Consider the following 23,804-nt stretch of genomic DNA (forward strand, 5'->3'; position numbering starts at 1 on the left):
ATCAGGGCAGGTTGGATGCCACATGGGATCCATCCTTTGCCCTGCCATGTGATCCTCCATGCAGTGGGGATAAAAAGCCCAGCACTGGGGAACCCCAGGTGCTGCAGCAGGGATAGTTTTGGGAGAAACACGGAGCTGTGCATGGCCAGCTTGAAGTCTGCACTGCTCTGAGCACCAGGCCTGCCATGCTGAGCCCAGGGCCACAACCAGTGCTCACCCGGGCTGGGACATTGAGTCCCAACATGGGATCCCATGGGACAGGGCACGCTGGGATTCGCCCCTGCAGCTCCCCAGTGTGTCCAGAGAGACAGCAAGGAGACAGTGACCTCTGTCAGCGGGACCCTCTGAGTGGGACAACCACTGCCGGGGTGGCTGTGCCAGCTCCCCCATGAACCTCCAGCCCTGGGATCCGGGAGCAAGTGGAAAACACAACTTGGCCAATACTGCCTGTGCCGGAAGCAAATGGAAAGAGAACTGGGGTGTGAAAACCCAAGGTTGTTTATTTACATAAGAACAGCAATGAAAACACAGAACGCATTTACTTTTGTAAGAATATTTGTAATAACAACAATTTATAGAACGTATATACCTAAGAACATATCTAACAACAATATTTGAAATGTATTTACAGAAGACAAAACGAAGCCCTAAAACCTATATGGCAAAAACAAGAACAAACTCTAAAAACTATGTACAAAAGGGTGCCATTTGAGTCCAGGATCTCCATCAGTCCGGGAAGACAAGCAGGTGCCATGGTCACTCCAGTCAGGCACAGAGGGCTCTTCCGTGTGTCCCCAGGCTGGCACACTGGGACTCTGCTGCCAGAGCTGAGGCTGGCTGGGTCTGGGGGCTGGGCCCCAGGCACTGCCATGGGGCTTGTGTGGCCCAAAGCAAGAACAGGACAGGCTGGGCATGGCCAGCAGAACCCAAGGCACTGGGTACCACGTGCCTGAGCAGGGACCACCCAGCCCAATCCCGCCCCAGCCTGGCTGCAGGGAACCCACTGTGCCTGTGGGGACCACATGCCTGTCGTGCTGCTGGCATCGCTCTTCATCCCAGGACCATGGCCTCCTCTTCATCTTCCTCATCAATGTCCATCTCCTCGGTGTACTCTTCCATTTCCACGTCCATCTCCTCATCCTCATCAACCTCCATCTCTTCCTCTCCAGTCTGTTCTCCATCCACCTCCATCTCCTCCTCCGTATCCATTATTGTGTCCACCTCCATCTCTTCCTCTCCTCTCTTTTCTCCCTCCACTTCCATCTTCTCCTCTCTATCAGTCTGTCTGTCCACCTCCATCTTGTCTTCTCTACCTGCAACAGCCTGCAGAGGTAGCAAAACCTCAGAGTGGGGTCCCTGTCCCACCCCATCCCCCCAGAACTCCAGCACACACCCGGGCAGCTGGGGGGATCCACCTCCATGGAATGGCACCGTACCTTCCTCAGGACAAATGTGAGCATCCTGCAGGGATGGATGACACAATCCAGGCCTTAGGCAGCTTTTGAGACTGATGAGATGAGGTCTCGGGGGCAGGAACAAGAAGGGTGACAGGAGCAGCAGGAGCAGCGTGCAGCGTGTGCTGAGCCCAGGGCCAACGGTCGTGTTGTGCTGCTTGCTGGCTGCTGGCAGTTCCAGATGGGACATGGATTGGGACATGACCACTGAGCTAGAGAGCCTTTGGTTCCATGCTTAGCAACGTTCCCCCAGACCATGGTGCTCAGAGCCCTGTTCCCAAGGATGGAGCATCCACAGCCTGGGCCAGTGCCTCAGCACCCTCAGTGGAAGAGAGCAGCTTCCTCAGATCCAACTTCAATCAGCCTCCTGCAGCTGAAAGCCGTCCCCCCTTGTTCTGTTGCCACAGGCCCTCTGGAACACCCTGTCCCAATCTTTCTTGTGGCACCCTTGCAGTCCTGCAGAGCTGCAGTGAGGCCTCCCCAGGGTCTCCTCTTTCCAGGCTGAGCATCCCCAGCCCCACGTGGAAAGCAGGCAGTGTGATCTGGGGGAGTCCAGGCTGGAGTCAAATGGCATCAGGAACTGAGAGACGGAAGCTTTAGGCCCAGGTTTGCCTCTCAATGTACAAAATTAGTAAGAGTGGAGGGCAAGATGGTGGGACACTGCTTCTGCTCTAATCGGTGAATATAGTCTCTGTTTTTTTCTTTTTTTCTCTCATGCCCTTGCAGTTTTGGCTGTTTGAAAGGAAGCTTGGCACAATATCCATTGTCTTCTCCATTTGTGAATCACCGAGCAGAGTCTGGGCAAGCTGATGTTGCAGAGCAAATCCTGCAAATGTACTGGTCATCCTGAGCCTGGAGAATGCAGTTAAACCCAGCCAAAAGTAATTTCTGGAAAGTCAAGCCTGGTGTACCTTCTCTTGACTTTGGCTATGCCAACTTCACCTGAGTCTTATGAAAAAGCAAACAAAAGACTCAAACCAAAACAGACAAAACCTAGAAACAAACAAACCCATGCAAACCAATCAAACAAAGAGACTAAAAAAACCCCAAATAAAACCAAAGGGAATGAAGAGTTAGTATTAGTTTTGAGTTCATCACAGCAGGTAAATGGCTGCTTTCCACAGGATCACCATAAAAAGCCACAGATAACAGCTGCTCCAAAATACACCCAACAGGAGAACCATCAAAGTGATACATAGCAACTCTGGGGGCAGCTCCCCATTAAGGTGAGGGATGAGCACACAGTGCTACAGCTCCAGCCTTCCCCACCCTGCAGGCTGCTCTTTGCTCCTGATGTAAGAGCCTTGCAGGACTGTGGCCCCTCTCGGTGCATTATAAATCATTCCCACAGCTCTCACTTGAGCCACTGGCATGTCCAGAGCGAGATCCAGGCACAATCCTACTGCCCGCTGAGCCTCTCTGGGAGATCCTGAGCATCTTCCTGCCCAGAGCCACAAAAGAGCTCAGGCTCTGCCTGAACTGGGTTGTCAGGGGAGGTTTCCATATCCCTGCGAGATGTGCTCATCCTTCATCAGGCTGTGCCCAGCCTAGATCAGGGCAGGTTGGATGCCACATAGGATCCATCCTTTGCCCTGCCATGTGATCCTCCATGCAGTGGGGATAAAAAGCCCAGCACTGGGGAACCCCAGGTGCTGCAGCAGTGATAGTTTTGGGAGAAACACGGAGCTGTGCATGGCCAGCTTGAAGTCTGCACTGCTGTGAGCACCAGGCTGCCATGCTGAGCCCAGGGCCACAACCAGTGCTCACCCGGGCTGGGACATTGAGTCCCAACATGGGATCCCATGGGACAGGGCACGCTGGGATTCGCCCCTGCAGCTCCCCAGTGTGTCCAGAGAGACAGCAAGGAGACAGTGACCTCTGTCAGCGGGGCCCTCTGAGTGGGACAACCACTGCTGGGGTGGCTGTGCCAGCTCCCCCATGAACCTCCAGCCCTGGGAACCGGCAGCAAGTGGAAAACACAACTTGGCCAATACTGCCTGTGCCAGAAGCAAATGGAAAGAGAACTGGGGTGTGAAAACCCAAGGTTGTTTATTTACATAAGAACAGCAATGAAAACACAGAACACATTTACTTTTGTAAGAATATTTGTAATAACAACAATTTATAGAATGTATATACCTAAGAACATATCTAACAACAATATTTGAAATGTATTTACAGAAGACAAAACGAAGCCCTAAAACCTATATGGCAAAAACAAGAACAAACTCTAAAAACTATGTACAAAAGGGTGCCATTTGAGTCCAGGATCTCCATCAGTCCGGGAAGAAAAGCAGGTGCCATGGTCACTCCAGTCAGGCACAGAGAGCTCTTCCGTGTGTCCCCAGGCTGGCACACTGGGACTCTGCTGCCAGAGCTGAGGCTGGCTGGGTCTGGGGGCTGGGCCCCAGGCACTGCCATGGGGCTTGTTTGTGGCCCAAAGCAAGAACAGGACAGGCTGGGCATGGCCAGCAGAACCCAAGGCACTGGGTACCACGTGCCTGAGCAGGGACCACCCAGCCCAATCCTGCCCCAGCCTGGCTGCAGGGAACCCACTGTGCCTGTGGGGACCACATGCCTGTCCTGCTGCTGGCATTGCTCTTCATCCCAGGACCATGGCCTCCTCTTCATCTTCCTCATCAATGTCCATCTCCTCGGTGTACTCTTCCATTTCCACGTCCATCTCCTCATCCTCATCAACCTCCATCTCTTCCTCTCCAGTCTGTTCTCCATCCACCTCCATCTCCTCCTCCGTATCCATTATTGTGTCCACCTCCATCTCTTCCTCTCCTCTCTTTTCTCCCTCCACTTCCATCTTCTCCTCTCTATCAGTCTGTCTGTCCACCTCCATCTTGTCTTCTCTACCTGCAACAGCCTGCACAGGTAGCAAAACCTCAGAGTGGGGTCCCTGTCCCACCCCATCCCCCCAGAACTCCAGCCCACACCCGGGCAGCTGGGGGGATCCACCTCCATGGAATGGCACCGTACCTTCCTCAGGACAAATGTGAGCATCCTGCAGGGATGGATGACACAATCCAGGCCTTAGGCAGCTTTTGAGACTGATGAGATGAGGTCTCGGGGGCAGGAACAAGAAGGGTGACAGGAGCAGCAGGAGCAGCGTGCAGCGTGTGCTGAGCCCAGGGCCAACGGTTGTGTTGTGCTGCTTGCTGGCTACTGGCAGTTCCAGATGGGACATGGATTGGGACATGACCACTGAGCTAGAGAGCCTTTGGTTCCATGCTTAGCAACGTTCCCCCAGACCATGGTGCTCAGAGCCCTGTTCCCAAGGATGGAGCATCCACAGCCTGGGCCAGTGCCTCAGCACCCTCAGTGGAAGAGAGCAGCTTCCTCAGATCCAACTTCAATCAGCCTCCTGCAGCTGAAAGCCGTCCCCCCTTGTCCTGTTGCCACAGGCCCTGTGGAACACCCTGTCCCAATCTTTCTTGTGGCACCCTTGCAGTCCTGCAGAGCTGCGGTGAGGCCTCCCCAGGGTCTCCTCTTTCCAGGCTGAGCATCCCCAGCCCCACGTGGAAAGCAGGCAGTGTGATCTGGGGGAGTCCAGGCTGGAGTCAAATGGCATCAGGAACTGAGAGACGGAAGCTTTAGGCCCAGGTTTGCCTCTCAATGTACAAAATTAATAAGAGTGGAGGGCAAGATGGTGGGACACTGCTTCTGCTCTAATTGGTGCATATAGTCTCTGTTTTTTTCTTCTTTTCTCTCATGCCCTTGCAGTTTTGGCTGTTTGAAAGGAAGCTTGGTACAATATCCATTGTCTTCTCCATTTGTGAATCACCAAGCAGAGTCTGGGCAAGCTGATGTTGCAGAGCAAATCCTGCAAATGTACTGGTCATCCTGAGCCTGGAGAATGCAGTTAAACCCAGCCAAAAGTAATTTCTGGAAAGTCAAGCCTGGTGTACATTCTCTTGACTTTGGCTATGCCAACTTCACCTGAGTCTTATGAAAAAGCAAACAAAAGACTCAAACCAAAACAGACAAAACCTAGAAACAAACAAACCCATGCAAACCAATCAAACAAAGAGACTAAAAAAACCCCAAATAAAACCAAGGGGAATGAAGAGTTAGTATTAGTTTTGAGTTCATCACAGCAGGTAAATGGCTGCTTTCCACAGGATCACCATAAAAAGCCACAGATAACAGCTGCTCCAAAATACACCCAACAGGAGAACCATCAAAGTGATACATAGCAACTCTGGGGGCAGCTCCCCATTAAGGTGAGGGATGAGCACACAGTGCTACAGCTCCAGCCTTCCCCACCCTGCAGGCTGCTCTTTGCTCCTGATGTAAGAGCCTTGCAGGACTGTGGCCCCTCTCGGTGCATTATAAATCATTCCCACAGCTCTCACTTGAGCCACTGGCATGTCCAGAGCGAGATCCAGGCACAATCCTACTGCCCACTGAGCCTCTCTGGGAGATCCTGAGCATCTTCCTGCCCAGAGCCACAAAAGAGCTCAGGCTCTGCCTGAACTGGGTTTTCAGGGGAGGTTTGCATATCACTGCGAGATGTGCTCATCCTTCATCAGGCTGTGCCCAGCCTGGATCAGGGCAGGTTGGATGCCACATGGGATCCATCCTTTGCCCTGCCATGTGATCCTCCATGCAGTGGGGATAAAAAGCCCAGCACTGGGGAACCCCAGGTGCTGCAGCAGGGATAGTTTTGGGAGAAACACGGAGCTGTGCATGGCCAGCTTGAAGTCTGCACTGCTGCGAGCACCAGGCCTGCCATGCTGAGCCCAGGGCCACAACAAGTGCTCACCCGGGCTGGGACATTGAGTCCCAACATGGGATCCCATGGGACAGGGCACGCTGGGATTCGCCCCTGCAGCTCCCCAGTGTGTCCAGAGAGACAGCAAGGAGACAGTGACCTCTGTCAGCGGGGCCCTCTGAGTGGGACAACCACTGCTGGGGTGGCTGTGCCAGCTCCCCCATGAACCTCCAGCCCTGGGAACCGGGAGCAAGTGGAAAACACAACTTGGCCAATACTGCCTGTGCCGGAAGCAAATGGAAAGAGAACTGGGGTGTGAAAACCCAAGGTTGTTTATTTACATAAGAACAGCAATGAAAACACAGAACGCATTTACTTTTGTAAGAATATTTGTAATAACAACAATTTATAGAATGCATATACCTAAGAACATATCTAACAACAATATTTGAAATGTATTTACAGAAGACAAAACGAAGCCCTAAAACCTATATGCCAAAAACAAGAACAAACTCTAAAAACTATGTACAAAAGGGTGCCATTTGAGTCCAGGATCTCCATCAGTCCGGGAAGACAAGCAGGTGCCGTGGTCACTCCAGTCAGGCACAGAGAGCTCTACCGTGTGTCCCCAGGCTGGCACAGTGGGACTCTGCTGCCAGAGCTGAGGCTGGCTGGGTCTGGGGGCTGGGCCCCAGGCACTGCCATGGGGCTTGTGTGGCCCAAAGCAAGAACAGGACAGGCTGGGCATGGCCACCAGAACCCAAGGCACTGGGTACCACGTGCCTGAGCAGGGACCACCCAGCCCAATCCCGCCCCAGCCTGGCTGCAGGGAACCCACTGTGCCTGTGGGGACCACATGCCTGTCGTGCTGCTGGCATCGCTCTTCATCCCAGGACCATGGCCTCCTCTTCATCTTCCTCATCAATGTCCATCTCCTCGGTGTACTCTTCCATTTCCACGTCCATCTCCTCATCCTCATCAACCTCCATCTCTTCCTCTCCAGTCTGTTCTCCATCCACCTCCATCTCCTCCTCCGTATCCATTATTGTGTCCACCTCCATCTCTTCCTCTCCTCTCTTTTCTCCCTCCACTTCCATCTTCTCCTCTCTATCAGTCTGTCTGTCCACCTCCATCTTGTCTTCTCTACCTGCAACAGCCTGCACAGGTAGCAAAACCTCAGAGTGGGGTCCCTGTCCCACCCCATCCCCCCAGAACTTCAGCCCACACCCGGGCAGCTGGGGGAATCCACCTTCATGGAATGGCACCGTACCTTCCTCAGGACAAATGTGAGCATCCTGCAGGGATGGATGACACAATCCAGGCCTTAGGCAGATTTTGAGACCGATGAGATGAGGTCTCGGGGACAGGAACAAGAAGGGTGACAGGAGCAGCAGGAGCAGCGTGCAGCGTGTGCTGAGCCCAGGGCCAACGGTCGTGTTGTGCTGCTTGCTGGCTGCTGGCAGTTCCAGATGGGACATGGATTGGGACATGACCACTGAGCTAGAGAGCCTTTGATTCCATGCTTAGCAACGTTCCCCCAGACCATGGTGCTCAGAGCCCTGTTCCCAAGGATGGAGCATCCACAGCCTGGGCCAGTGCCTCAGCACCCTCAGTGGAAGAGAGCAGCTTCCTCAGATCCAACTTCAATCAGCCTCCTGCAGCTGAAAGCCGTCCCCCCTTGTCCTGTTGCCACAGGCCCTGTGGAACACCCTGTCCCAATCTTTCTTGTGGCACCCTTGCAGTCCTGCAGAGCTGCAGTGAGGCCTCCCCAGGGTCTCCTCTTTCCAGGCTGAGCATCCCCAGCCCCACGTGGAAAGCAGGCAGTGTGATCTGGGGTAGTCCAGGCTGGAGTCAAATGGCATCAGGAACTGAGAGACGGAAGCTTTAGGCCCAGGTTTGCCTCTCAATGTACAAAATTAATAAGAGTGGAGGGCAAGATGGTGGGACACTGCTTCTGCTCTAATTGGTGAATATAGTCTCTGTTTTTTTTCTCTTTTTCTCTCATGCCCTTGCAGTTTTGGCTGTTTGAAAGGAAGCTTGGTACAATATCCATTGTCTTCTCCATTTGTGAATCACCGAGCAGAGTCTGGGCAAGCTGATGTTGCAGAGCAAATCCTGCAAATGTACTGGTCATCCTGAGCCTGGAGAATGCAGTTAAACCCAGCCAAAAGTAATTTCTGGAAAGTCAAGCCTGGTGTACATTCTCTTGACTTTGGCTATGCCAACTTCACCTGAGTCTTATGAAAAAGCAAACAAAAGACTCAAACCAAAACAGACAAAACCTAGAAACAAACGAACCCATGCAAACCAATCAAACAAAGAGACTAAAAAAAACCCCAAATAAAACCAAAGGGAATGAAGAGTTAGTATTAGTTTTGAGTTCATCACAGCAGGTAAATGGCTGCTTTCCACAGGATCACCATAAAAAGCCACAGATAACAGCTGCTCCAAAATACACCCAACAGGAGAACCATCAAAGGAATACATAGCAACTCTGGGGACAGCTCCCCATTAAGGTGAGGGATGAGCACAGAGTGCTACAGCTCCAGCCTTCCCCACCCTGCAGGCTGCTCTTTGCTCCTGATGTAAGAGCCTTGCAGGACTGTGGCCCCTCTCGGTGCATTATAAATCATTCCCACAGCTCTCACTTGAGCCACTGGCATGTCCAGAGCGAGATCCAGGCACAATCCTACTGCCCACTGAGCCTCTCTGGGAGATCCTGAGCATCTTCCTGCCCAGAGCCACAAAAGAGCTCAGGCTCTGCCTGAACTGGGTTTTCAGGGGAGGTTTCCATATCCCTGCGAGATGTGCTCATCCTTCATCAGGCTGTGCCCAGCCTGGATCAGGGCAGGTTGGATGCCACATGGGATCCATCCTTTGCCCTGCCATGTGATCCTCCATGCAGTGGGGATAAAAAGCCCAGCACTGGGGAACCCCAGGTGCTGCAGCAGGGATAGTTTTGGGAGAAACACGGAGCTGTGCATGGCCAGCTTGAAGTCTGCACTGCTCTGAGCACCAGGCCTGCCATGCTGAGCCCAGGGCCACAACCAGTGCTCACCCGGGCTGGGACATTGAGTCCCAACATGGGATCCCATGGGACAGGGCACGCTGGGATTCGCCCCTGCAGCTCCCCAGTGTGTCCAGAGAGACAGCAAGGAGACAGTGACCTCTGTCAGCGGGGCCCTCTGAGTGGGACAACCACTGCTGGGGTGGCTGTGCCAGCTCCCCCATGAACCTCCAGCCCTGGGAACTGGGAGCAAGTGGAAAACACAACTTGGCCAATACTGCCGGTGCCGGAAGCAAATGGAAAGAGAACTGGGGTGTGAAAACCCAAGGTTGTTTATTTACATAAGAACAGCAATGAAAACACAGAACACATTTACTTTTGTAATAATATTTGTAATAACAACAATTTATAGAATGTATATACCTAAGAACATATCTAACAACAATATTTTAAATGTATTTACAGAAGACAAAACGAAGCCCTAAAACCTATATGGCAAAAACAAGAACAAACTCTAAAAACTATGTACAAAAGGGTGCCATTTGAGTCCAGGATCTCCATCAGTCCGGGAAGACAAGCAGGTGCCATGGTCACTCCAGTCAGGCACAGAGGGCTCTTCCGTGTGTCCCCAGGCTGGCACACTGGGACTCTGCTGCCAGAGCTGAGGCTGGCTGGGTCTGGGGGCTGGGCCCCAGGCACTGCCATGGGGCTTGTGTGGCCCAAAGCAAGAACAGGACAGGCTGGGCATGGCCAGCAGAACCCAAGGCACTGGGTACCACGTGCCTGAGCAGGGACCACCCAGCCCAATCCCGCCCCAGCCTGGCTGCAGGGAACCCACTGTGCCTGTGGGGACCACATGCCTGTCGTGCTGCTGGCATCGCTCTTCATCCCAGGACCATGGCCTCCTCTTCATCTTCCTCATCAATGTCCATCTCCTCGGTGTACTCTTCCATTTCCACGTCCATCTCCTCATCCTCATCAACCTCCATCTCTTCCTCTCCAGTCTGTTCTCCATCCACCTCCATCTCCTCCTCCGTATCCATTATTGTGTCCACCTCCATCTCTTCCTCTCCTCTCTTTTCTCCCTCCACTTCCATCTTCTCCTCTCTATCAGTCTGTCTGTCCACCTCCATCTTGTCTTCTCTACCTGCAACAGCCTGCGGAGGTAGCAAAACCTCAGAGTGGGGTCCCTGTCCCACCCCATCCCCCCAGAACTCCAGCCCACACCCGGGCAGCTGGGGGGATCCACCTTCATGAAATGGCACCGTACCTTCCTCAGGACAAATGTGAGCATCCTGCAGGGATGGATGACACAATCCAGGCCTTAGGCAGCTTTTGAGACCGATGAGATGAGGTCTCGGGGGCAGGAACAAGAAGGGTGACAGGAGCAGCAGGAGCAGCGTGCAGCGTGTGCTGAGCCCAGGGCCAACGGTTGTGTTGTGCTGCTTGCTGGCTGCTGGCAGTTCCAGATGGGACATGGATTGTGACATGACCACTGAGCTAGAGAGCCTTTGGTTCCATGCTTAGCAACGTTCGCCCAGACCATGGTGCTCAGAGCCCTGTTCCCAAGGATGGAGCATCCACAGCCTGGGCCAGTGCCTCAGCACCCTCAGTGGAAGAGAGCAGCTTCCTCAGATCCAACTTCAATCAGCCTCCTGCAGCTGAAAGCCGTCCCCCCTTGTCCTGTTGCCACAGGCCCTGTGGAACACCCTGTCCCAATCTTTCTTGTGGCACCCTTGCAGTCCTGCAGAGCTGCGGTGAGGCCTCCCCAGGGTCTCCTCTTTCCAGGCTGAGCATCCCCAGCCCCACGTGGAAAGCAGGCAGTGTGATCTGGGGTAGTCCAGGCTGGAGTCAAATGGCATCAGGAACTGAGAGACGGAAGCTTTAGGCCCAGGTTTGCCTCTCAATGTACAAAATTAATAAGAGTGGAGGGCAAGATGGTGGGACAATGATTCTGCTCTAATTGATGAATATAGTCTCTGTTTTTTTTCTTTTTTTCTCTCATGCCGTTGCAGTTTTGGCTGTTTGAAAGGAAGCTTGGCACAATATCCATTGTCTTCTCCATTTGTGAATCACCGAGCAGAGTCTGGGCAAGCTGATGTTGCAGAGCAAATCCTGCAAATGTACTGGTCATCCTGAGCCTGGAGAATGCAGTTAAACCCAGCCAAAAGTAATTTCTGGAAAGTCAAGCCTGGTGTACATTCTCTTGACTTTGGCTATGCCAACTTCACCTGAGTCTTATGAAAAAGCAAACAAAAGACTCAAACCAAAACAGACAAAACCTAGAAACAAACAAACCCATGCAAACCAATCAAATAAAGAGACTAAAAAAACCCCAAATAAAACCAAAGGGAATGAAGAGTTAGTATTAGTTTTGAGTTCATCACAGCAGGTAAATGGCTGCTTTCCACAGGATCACCATAAAAAGCCACAGATAACAGCTGCTCCAAAATACACCCAACAGGAGAACCATCAAAGTGATACATAGCAACTCTGGGGGCAGCTCCCCATTAAGGTGAGGGATGAACACAGAGTGGTACAGCTCCAGCCTTCCCCACCCTGCAGGCTGCTCTTTGCTCCTGATGTAAGAGCCTTGCAGGACTGTGGCCCCTCTCGGTGCATTATAAATCATTCCCACAGCTCTCACTTGAGCCACTGGCATGTCCAGAGCAAGATCCAGGCACAATCCTACTGCCCGCTGAGCCTCTCTGGGAGATCCTGAGCATCTTCCTGCCCAGAGCCACAAAAGAGCTCAGGCTCTGCCTGAACTGGGTTTTCAGGGGAAGTTTCCATATCCCTGCGAGATGTGCAAATCCTTCATCAGGCTGTGCCCAGCCTGGATCAGGGCAGGTTGGATGCCACATGGGATCCATCCTTTGCCCTGCCATGTGATCCTCCAGGCAGTGGGGATAAAAAGCCCAGCACTGGGGAACCCCAGGTGCTGCAGCAGGGATAGTTTTGGGAGAAACACGGAGCTGTGCATGGCCAGCTTGAAGTCTGCACTGCTCTGAGCACCAGGCCTGCCATGCTGAGCCCAGGGCCACAACCAGTGCTCACCCGGGCTGGGACATTGAGTCCCAACATGGGATCCCATGGGACAGGGCACGCTGGGATTCGCCCCTGCAGCTCCCCAGTGTGTCCAGAGAGACAGCAAGGAGACAGTGACCTCTGTCAGCGGGACCCTCTGAGTGGGACAACCACTGCTGGGGTGGCTGTGCCAGCTCCCCCATGAACCTCCAGCCCTGGGAACTGGGAGCAAGTGGAAAACACAACTTGGCCAATACTGCCTGTGCCGGAAGCAAATGGAAAGAGAACTGGGGTGTGAAAACCCAAGGTTGTTTATTTACATAAGAACAGCAATGAAAACACAGAACACATTTACTTTTGTAAGAATATTTGTAATAACAACAATTTATAGAATGCATATACCTAAGAACATATCTAACAACAATATTTGAAATGTATTTACAGAAGACAAAACGAAGCCCTAAAACCTATATGGCAAAAACAAGAACAAACTCTAAAAACTATGTACAAAAGGGTGCCATTTCAGTCCAGGATCTCCATCAGTCCGGGAAGACAAGCAGGTGCCATGGTCACTCCAGTCAGGCACAGAGGGCTCTTCCGTGTGTCCCCAGGCTGGCACACTGGGACTCTGCTGCCAGAGCTGAGGCTGGCTGGGTCTGGGGGCTGGGCCCCAGGCACTGCCATGGGGCTTGTGTGGCCCAAAGCAAGAACAGGACAGGCTGGGCATGGCCAGCAGAACCCAAGGCACTGGGTACCACGTGCCTGAGCAGGGACCACCCAGCCCAATCCCGCCCCAGCCTGGCTGCAGGGAACCCACTGTGCCTGTGGGGACCACATGCCTGTCGTGCTGCTGGCATCGCTCTTCATCCCAGGACCATGGCCTCCTCTTCATCTTCCTCATCAATGTCCATCTCCTCGGTGTACTCTTCCATTTCCACGTCCATCTCCTCATCCTCATCAACCTCCATCTCTTCCTCTCCAGTCTGTTCTCCATCCACCTCCATCTCCTCCTCCGTATCCATTATTGTGTCCACCTCCATCTCTTCATCTCCTCTCTTTTCTCCCTCCACTTCCATCTTCTCCTCTCTATCAGTCTGTCTGTCCACCTCCATCTTGTCTTCTCTACCTGCAACAGCCTGCACAGGTAGCAAAACCTCAGAGTGGGGTCCCTGTCCCACCCCATGCCCCCAGAACTCCAGCCCACACCCGGGCAGCTGGGGGGATCCACCTCCATGGAATGGCACCGTACCTTCCTCAGGACAAATGTGAGCATCCTGCAGGGATGGATGACACAATCCAGGCCTTAGGCAGCTTTTGAGACTGATGAGATGAGGTCTCGGGGACAGGAACAAGAAGGGTGACAGGAGCAGCAGGAGCAGCGTGCAGCGTGTGCTGAGCCCAGGGCCAACGGTCGTGTTGTGCTGCTTGCTGGCTGCTGGCAGTTCCAGATGGGACATGGATTGTGACATGACCACTGAGCTAGAGAGCCTTTGGTTCCATGCTTAGCAACGTTCCCCCAGACCATGGTGCTCTGAGCCCTGTTCCCAAGGATGGAGCATCCACAGCCTGGGCCAGTGCCTCAGCACCCTCAGTGGAAGAGAGCAGCTTCCTCAGATCCAACTTCAATCAGCCTCCTGCAGCTGAAAGCCGTCCCCCCTTGTCCTGTTGCCACACGCCCTGTGGAACACCCTGTCCCAATCTTTCTTGTGGCACCCTTGCAGTCCTGCAGAGCTGCAGTGAGGCCTCCCCAGGGTCTCCTCTTTCCAGGCTGAGCATCCCCAGCCCCACGTGGAAAGCAGGCAGTGTGATCTGGGGGAGTCCAGGCTGGAGTCAAATGGCATCAGGAACTGAGAGACGGAAGCTTTAGGCCCAGGTTTGCCTCTCAATGTACAAAATTAATAAGAGTGGAGGGCAAGATGGTGGGACACTGCTTCTGCTCTAATTGGTGAATATAGTCTCTGTTTTTTTTTCTTTTTTTCTCTCATGCCGTTGCAGTTTTGGCTGTTTGAAAGGAAGCTTGGCACAATATCCATTGTCTTCTCCATTTGTGAATCACCGAGCAGAGTCTGGGCAAGCTGATGTTGCAGAGCAAATCCTACAAATGTACTGGTCATCCTGAGCCTGGAGAATGCAGTTAAACCCAGCCAAAAGTAATTTCTGGAAAGTCAAGCCTGGTGTACATTCTCTTGACTTTGGCTATGCCAACTTCACCTGAGTCTTATGAAAAAGCAAACAAAAGACTCAAACCAAAACAGACAAAACCTAAAAACAAACAAACCCATGCAAACCAATCAAACAAAGAGACTAAAAAAACCCCAAATAAAACCAAAGGGAATGAAGAGTTAGTATTAGTTTTGAGTTCATCACAGCAGGTAAATGGCTGCTTTCCACAGGATCACCATAAAAAGCCACAGATAACAGCTGCTCCAAAATACACCCAACAGGAGAACCATCAAAGTGATACATAGCAACTCTGGGGGCAGCTCCCCATTAAGGTGAGGGATGAGCACACAGTGCTACAGCTCCAGCCTTCCCCACCCTGCAGGCTGCTCTTTGCTCCTGATGTAAGAGCCTTGCAGGACTGTGGCCCCTCTCGGTGCATTATAAATCATTCCCACAGCTCTCACTTGAGCCACTGGCATGTCCAGAGCGAGATCCAGGCACAATCCTACTGCCCACTGAGCGTCTCTGGGAGATCCTGAGCATCTTCCTGCCCAGAGCCACAAAAGAGCTCAGGCTCTGCCTGAACTGGGTTTTCAGGGGAGGTTTCCATATCCCTGCGAGATGTGCTCATCCTTCATCAGGCTGTGCCCAGCCTGGATCAGGGCAGGTTGGATGCCACATGGGATCCATCCTTTGCCCTGCCATGTGATCCTCCAGGCAGTGGGGATAAAAAGCCCAGCACTGGGGAACCCCAGGTGCTGCAGCAGGGATAGTTTTGGGAGAAACACGGAGCTGTGCATGGCCAGCTTGAAGTCTGCACTGCTCTGAGCACCAGGCCTGCCATGCTGAGCCCAGGGCCACAACCAGTGCTCACCCGGGCTGGGACATTGAGTCCCAACATGGGATCCCATGGGACAGGGCACGCTGGGATTCGCCCCTGCAGCTCCCCAGTGTGTCCAGAGAGACAGCAAGGAGACAGTGACCTCTGTCAGCGGGACCCTCTGAGTGGGACAACCACTGCCGGGGTGGCTGTGCCAGCTCCCCCATGAACCTCCAGCCCTGGGAACTGGGAGCAAGTGGAAAACACAACTTGGCCAATACTGCCGGTGCCGGAAGCAAATGGAAAGAGAACTGGGGTGTGAAAACCCAAGGTTGTTTATTTACATAAGAACAGCAATGAAAACACAGAACACATTTACTTTTGTAAGAATATTTGTAATAACAACAATTTATAGAATGCATATACCTAAGAACATATCTAACAACAATATTTGAAATGTATTTACAGAAGACAAAACGAAGCCCTAAAACCTATATGGCAAAAACAAGAACAAACTCTAAAAACTATGTACAAAAGGGTGCCATTTGAGTCCAGGATCTCCATCAGTCCGGGAAGACAAGCAGGTGCCATGGTCACTCCAGTCAGGCACAGAGGGCTCTTCCGTGTGTCCCCAGGCTGGCACACTGGGACTCTGCTGCCAGAGCTGAGGCTGGCTGGGTCTGGGGGCTGGGCCCCAGGCACTGCCATGGGGCTTGTGTGGCCCAAAGCAAGAACAGGACAGGCTGGGCATGGCCAGCAGAACCCAAGGCACTGGGTACCACGTGCCTGAGCAGGGACCACCCAGCCCAATCCCGCCCCAGCCTGGCTGCAGGGAACCCACTGTGCCTGTGGGGACCACATGCCTGTCGTGCTGCTGGCATCGCTCTTCATCCCAGGACCATGGCCTCCTCTTCATCTTCCTCATCAATGTCCATCTCCTCGGTGTACTCTTCCATTTCCACGTCCATCTCCTCATCCTCATCAACCTCCATCTCTTCCTCTCCAGTCTGTTCTCCATCCACCTCCATCTCCTCCTCCGTATCCATTATTGTGTCCACCTCCATCTCTTCCTCTCCTCTCTTTTCTCCCTCCACTTCCATCTTCTCCTCTCTATCAGTCTGTCTGTCCACCTCCATCTTGTCTTCTCTACCTGCAACAGCCTGCGGAGGTAGCAAAACCTCAGAGTGGGGTCCCTGTCCCACCCCATCCCCCCAGAACTCCAGCCCACACCCGGGCAGCTGGGGGGATCCACCTTCATGAAATGGCACCGTACCTTCCTCAGGACAAATGTGAGCATCCTGCAGGGATGGATGACACAATCCAGGCCTTAGGCAGCTTTTGAGACTGATGAGATGAGGTCTCGGGGGCAGGAACAAGAAGGGTGACAGGAGCAGCAGGAGCAGCGTGCAGCGTGTGCTGAGCCCAGGGCCAACGGTTGTGTTGTGCTGCTTGCTGGCTGCTGGCAGTTCCAGATGGGACATGGATTGTGACATGACCACTGAGCTAGAGAGCCTTTGGTTCCATGCTTAGCAACGTTCGCCCAGACCATGGTGCTCAGAGCCCTGTTCCCAAGGATGGAGCATCCACAGCCTGGGCCAGTGCCTCAGCACCCTCAGTGGAAGAGAGCAGCTTCCTCAGATCCAACTTCAATCAGCCTCCTGCAGCTGAAAGCCGTCCCCCCTTGTCCTGTTGCCACAGGCCCTGTGCAACACCCTGTCCCAATCTTTCTTGTGGCACCCTTGCAGTCCTGCAGAGCTGCAGTGAGGCCTCCCCAGGGTCTCCTCTTTCCAGGCTGAGCATCCCCAGCCCCACGTGGAAAGCAGGCAGTGTGATCTGGGGTAGTCCAGGCTGGAGTCAAATGGCATCAGGAACTGAGAGACGGAAGCTTTAGGCCCAGGTTTGCCTCTCAATGTACAAAATTAATAAGAGTGGAGGGCAAGATGGTGGGACAATGATTCTGCTCTAATTGATGAATATAGTCTCTGTTTTTTTTTCTTTTTTTCTCTCATGCCGTTGCAGTTTTGGCTGTTTGAAAGGAAGCTTGGCACAATATCCATTGTCTTCTCCATTTGTGAATCACCGAGCAGAGTCTGGGCAAGCTGATGTTGCAGAGCAAATCCTACAAATGTACTGGTCATCCTGAGCCTGGAGAATGCAGTTAAACCCAGCCAAAAGTAATTTCTGGAAAGTCAAGCCTGGTGTACATTCTCTTGACTTTGGCTATGCCAACTTCACCTGAGTCTTATGAAAAAGCAAACAAAAGACTCAAACCAAAACAGACAAAACCTAAAAACAAACAAACCCATGCAAACCAATCAAACAAAGAGACTAAAAAAACCCCAAATAAAACCAAAGGGAATGAAGAGTTAGTATTAGTTTTGAGTTCATCACAGCAGGTAAATGGCTGCTTTCCACAGGATCACCATAAAAAGCCACAGATAACAGCTGCTCCAAAATACACCCAACAGGAGAACCATCAAAGTGATACATAGCAACTCTGGGGGCAGCTCCCCATTAAGGTGAGGGATGAGCACACAGTGCTACAGCTCCAGCCTTCCCCACCCTGCAGGCTGCTCTTTGCTCCTGATGTAAGAGCCTTGCAGGACTGTGGCCCCTCTCGGTGCATTATAAATCATTCCCACAGCTCTCACTTGAGCCACTGGCATGTCCAGAGCGAGATCCAGGCACAATCCTACTGCCCACTGAGCGTCTCTGGGAGATCCTGAGCATCTTCCTGCCCAGAGCCACAAAAGAGCTCAGGCTCTGCCTGAACTGGGTTTTCAGGGGAGGTTTCCATATCCCTGCGAGATGTGCTCATCCTTCATCAGGCTGTGCCCAGCCTGGATCAGGGCAGGTTGGATGCCACATGGGATCCATCCTTTGCCCTGCCATGTGATCCTCCAGGCAGTGGGGATAAAAAGCCCAGCACTGGGGAACCCCAGGTGCTGCAGCAGGGATAGTTTTGGGAGAAACACGGAGCTGTGCATGGCCAGCTTGAAGTCTGCACTGCTCTGAGCACCAGGCCTGCCATGCTGAGCCCAGGGCCACAACCAGTGCTCACCCGGGCTGGGACATTGAGTCCCAACATGGGATCCCATGGGACAGGGCACGCTGGGATTCGCCCCTGCAGCTCCCCAGTGTGTCCAGAGAGACAGCAAGGAGACAGTGACCTCTGTCAGCGGGACCCTCTGAGTGGGACAACCACTGCTGGGGTGGCTGTGCCAGCTCCCCCATGAACCTCCAGCCCTGGGAACTGGGAGCAAGTGGAAAACACAACTTGGCCAATACTGCCTGTGCCGGAAGCAAATGGAAAGAGAACTGGGGTGTGAAAACCCAAGGTTGTTTATTTACATAAGAACAGCAATGAAAACACAGAACACATTTACTTTTGTAAGAATATTTGTAATAACAACAATTTATAGAATGCATATACCTAAGAACATATCTAACAACAATATTTGAAATGTATTTACAGAAGACAAAACGAAGCCCTAAAACCTATATGGCAAAAACAAGAACAAACTCTAAAAACTATGTACAAAAGGGTGCCATTTCAGTCCAGGATCTCCATCAGTCCGGGAAGACAAGCAGGTGCCATGGTCACTCCAGTCAGGCACAGAGGGCTCTTCCGTGTGTCCCCAGGCTGGCACACTGGGACTCTGCTGCCAGAGCTGAGGCTGGCTGGGTCTGGGGGCTGGGCCCCAGGCACTGCCATGGGGCTTGTGTGGCCCAAAGCAAGAACAGGACAGGCTGGGCATGGCCAGCAGAACCCAAGGCACTGGGTACCACGTGCCTGAGCAGGGACCACCCAGCCCAATCCCGCCCCAGCCTGGCTGCAGGGAACCCACTGTGCCTGTGGGGACCACATGCCTGTCGTGCTGCTGGCATCGCTCTTCATCCCAGGACCATGGCCTCCTCTTCATCTTCCTCATCAATGTCCATCTCCTCGGTGTACTCTTCCATTTCCACGTCCATCTCCTCATCCTCATCAACCTCCATCTCTTCCTCTCCAGTCTGTTCTCCATCCACCTCCATCTCCTCCTCCGTATCCATTATTGTGTCCACCTCCATCTCTTCCTCTCCTCTCTTTTCTCCCTCCACTTCCATCTTCTCCTCTCTATCAGTCTGTCTGTCCACCTCCATCTTGTCTTCTCTACCTGCAACAGCCTGCGGAGGTAGCAAAACCTCAGAGTGGGGTCCCTGTCCCACCCCATCCCCCCAGAACTCCAGCCCACACCCGGGCAGCTGGGGGGATCCACCTTCATGAAATGGCACCGTACCTTCCTCAGGACAAATGTGAGCATCCTGCAGGGATGGATGACACAATCCAGGCCTTAGGCAGCTTTTGAGACTGATGAGATGAGGTCTCGGGGGCAGGAACAAGAAGGGTGACAGGAGCAGCAGGAGCAGCGTGCAGCGTGTGCTGAGCCCAGGGCCAACGGTTGTGTTGTGCTGCTTGCTGGCTGCTGGCAGTTCCAGATGGGACATGGATTGTGACATGACCACTGAGCTAGAGAGCCTTTGGTTCCATGCTTAGCAACGTTCGCCCAGACCATGGTGCTCAGAGCCCTGTTCCCAAGGATGGAGCATCCACAGCCTGGGCCAGTGCCTCAGCACCCTCAGTGGAAGAGAGCAGCTTCCTCAGATCCAACTTCAATCAGCCTCCTGCAGCTGAAAGCCGTCCCCCCTTGTCCTGTTGCCACACGCCCTGTGGAACACCCTGTCCCAATCTTTCTTGTGGCACCCTTGCAGTCCTGCAGAGCTGCAGTGAGGCCTCCCCAGGGTCTCCTCTTTCCAGGCTGAGCATCCCCAGCCCCACGTGGAAAGCAGGCAGTGTGATCTGGGGGAGTCCAGGCTGGAGTCAAATGGCATCAGGAACTGAGAGACGGAAGCTTTAGGCCCAGGTTTGCCTCTCAATGTACAAAATTAATAAGAGTGGAGGGCAAGATGGTGGGACACTGCTTCTGCTCTAATTGGTGAATATAGTCTCTGTTTTTTTTCTTTTTTTCTCTCATGCCGTTGCAGTTTTGGCTGTTTGAAAGGAAGCTTGGCACAATATCCATTGTCTTCTCCATTTGTGAATCACCGAGCAGAGTCTGGGCAAGCTGATGTTGCAGAGCAAATCCTGCAAATGTACTGGTCATCCTGAGCCTGGAGAATGCAGTTAAACCCAGCCAAAAGTAATTTCTGGAAAGTCAAGCCTGGTGTACATTCTCTTGACTTTGGCTATGCCAACTTCACCTGAGTCTTATGAAAAAGCAAACAAAAGACTCAAACCAAAACAGACAAAACCTAGAAACAAACGAACCCATGCAAACCAATCAAACAAAGAGACTAAAAAAACCCCAAATAAAACCAAAGGGAATGAAGAGTTAGTATTAGTTTTGAGTTCATCACAGCAGGTAAATGGCTGCTTTCCACAGGATCACCATAAAAAGCCACAGATAACAGCTGCTCCAAAATACACCCAACAGGAGAACCATCAAAGTGATACATAGCAACTCTGGGGGCAGCTCCCCATTAAGGTGAGGGATGAGCACACAGTGCTACAGCTCCAGCCTTCCCCACCCTGCAGGCTGCTCTTTGCTCCTGATGTAAGAGCCTTGCAGGACTGTGGCCCCTCTCGGTGCATTATAAATCATTCCCACAGCTCTCACTTGAGCCACTGGCATGTCCAGAGCGAGATCCAGGCACAATCCTACTGCCCGCTGAGCCTCTCTGGGAGATCCTGAGCATCTTCCTGCCCAGAGCCACAAAAGAGCTCAGGCTCTGCCTGAACTGGGTTTTCAGGGGAGGTTTCCATATCCCTGCGAGATGTGCTCATCCTTCATCAGGCTGTGCCCAGCCTGGATCAGGGCAGGTTGGATGCCACATGGGATCCATCCTTTGCCCTGCCATGTGATCCTCCAGGCAGTGGGAATAAAAAGCCCAGCACTGGGGAACCCCAGGTGCTGCAGCAGTGATAGTTTTGGGAGAAACACGGAGCTGTGCATGGCCAGCTTGAAGTCTGCACTGCTGCGAGCACCAGGCCTGCCATGCTGAGCCCAGGGCCACAACCAGTGCTCACCCTGGCTGGGACATTGAGTCCCAGCATGGGATCCCATGGGACAGGGCACGCTGGGATTCGCCCCTGCAGCTCCCCAGTGTGTCCAGAGAGACAGCAAGGAGACAGTGACCTCTGTCAGCGGGACCCTCTGAGTGGGACAACCACTGCTGGGGTGGCTGTGCCAGCTCCCCCATGAACCTCCAGCCCTGGGAACCGGGAGCAAGTGGAAAACACAACTTGGCCAATACTGCCTGTGCCGGAAGCAAATGGAAAGAGAACTGGGGTGTGAAAACCCAAGGTTGTTTATTTACATAAGAACAGCAATGAAAACACAGAACACATTTACTTCTGTAAGAATATTTGTAATAACAACAATTTATAGAATGTATAAACGTAAGAAAATATCTAACAACAGTATTTGAAATGTATTTACAGAAGACAAAACGAAGCCCTAAAACCTATATGGCAAAAACAAGAACAAACTCTAAAAACTATGTACAAAAGGGTGCCATTTGAGTCCAGGATCTCCATCAGTCCGGGAAGAAAAGCAGGTGCTGTGGTCACTCCAGTCAGGCACAGAGAGCTCTTCCGTGTGTCCCCAGGCTGGCACACTGGGACTCTGCTGCCAGAGCTGAGGCTGGCTGGGTCTGGGGGCTGGGCCCCAGGCACTGCCATGGGGCCTGTGTGGCCCAAAGCAAGCACAGGACAGGCTGGGCATGGCCACCAGAACCCAAGGCACTGGGTACCACGTGCCTGAGCAGGGACCACCCAGCCCAATCCAACCCCAGCCTGGCTGCAGGGAACCCACTGTGCCTGTGGGGACCACATGCCTGTCCTGCTGCTGGCATTGCTCTTCATCCCAGGACCATGGCCTCCTCTTCATCTTCCTCATCAATGTCCATCTCCTCGGTGTACTCTTCCATTTCCACGTCCATCTCCTCATCCTCATCAACCTCCATCTCTTCCTCTCCAGTCTGTTCTCCATCCACCTCCATCTCCTCCTCCGTATCCATTATTGTGTCCACCTCCATCTCTTCCTCTCCTCTCTTTTCTCCCTCCACTTCCATCTTCTCCTCTCTATCAGTCTGTCTGTCCACCTCCATCTTGTCTTCTCTACCTGCAACAGCCTGCACAGGTAGCAAAACCTCAGAGTGGGGTCCCTGTCCCACCCCATCCCCCCAGAACTTCAGCCCACACCCGGGCAGCTGGGGGGATCCACCTTCATGGAATGGCACCGTACCTTCCTCAGGACAAATGTGAGCATCCTGCAGGGATGGATGACACAATCCAGGCCTTAGGCAGCTTTTGAGACCGATGAGATGAGGTCTCGGGGACAGGAACAAGAAGGGTGACAGGAGCAGCAGGAGCAGCGTGCAGCGTGTGCTGAGCCCAGGGCCAACGGTCGTGTTGTGCTGCTTGCTGGCTGCTGGCAGTTCCAGATGGGACATGGATTGTGACATGACCACTGAGCTAGAGAGCCTTTGGTTCCATGCTTAGCAACGTTCCCCCAGACCATGGTGCTCTGAGCCCTGTTCCCAAGGATGGAGCATCCACAGCCTGGGCCAGTGCCTCAGCACCCTCAGTGGAAGAGAGCAGCTTCCTCAGATCCAACTTCAATCAGCCTCCTGCAGCTGAAAGCCGTCCCCCCTTGTCCTGTTGCCACACGCCCTGTGGAACACCCTGTCCCAATCTTTCTTGTGGCACCCTTGCAGTCCTGCAGAGCTGCAGTGAGGCCTCCCCAGGGTCTCCTCTTTCCAGGCTGAGCATCCCCAGCCCCACGTGGAAAGCAGGCAGTGTGATCTGGGGGAGTCCAGGCTGGAGTCAAATGGCATCAGGAACTGAGAGACGGAAGCTTTAGGCCCAGGTTTGCCTCTCAATGTACAAAATTAATAAGAGTGGAGGGCAAGATGGTGGGACACTGCTTCTGCTCTAATTGGTGAATATAGTCTCTGTTTTTTTTCTTTTTTTCTCTCATGCCGTTGCAGTTTTGGCTGTTTGAAAGGAAGCTTGGCACAATATCCATTGTCTTCTCCATTTGTGAATCACCGAGCAGAGTCTGGGCAAGCTGATGTTGCAGAGCAAATCCTGCAAATGTACTGGTCATCCTGAGCCTGGAGAATGCAGTTAAACCCAGCCAAAAGTAATTTCTGGAAAGTCAAGCCTGGTGTACATTCTCTTGACTTTGGCTATGCCAACTTCACCTGAGTCTTATGAAAAAGCAAACAAAAGACTCAAACCAAAACAGACAAAACCTAGAAACAAACGAACCCATGCAAACCAATCAAACAAAGAGACTAAAAAAACCCCAAATAAAACCAAGGGGAATGAAGAGTTAGTATTAGTTTTGAGTTCATCACAGCAGGTAAATGGCTGCTTTCCACAGGATCACCATAAAAAGCCACAGATAACAGCTGCTCCAAAATACACCCAACAGGAGAACCATCAAAGTGATACATAGCAACTCTGGGGGCAGCTCCCCATTAAGGTGAGGGATGAGCACACAGTGCTACAGCTCCAGCCTTCCCCACCCTGCAGGCTGCTCTTTGCTCCTGATGTAAGAGCCT

This window comes from Lonchura striata, chromosome 13, assembly GCF_050655825.1.
Source record: "Lonchura striata isolate lonStrDom1 chromosome 13, ASM5065582v1, whole genome shotgun sequence".
NCBI lineage: Eukaryota > Metazoa > Chordata > Aves > Passeriformes > Estrildidae > Lonchura > Lonchura striata.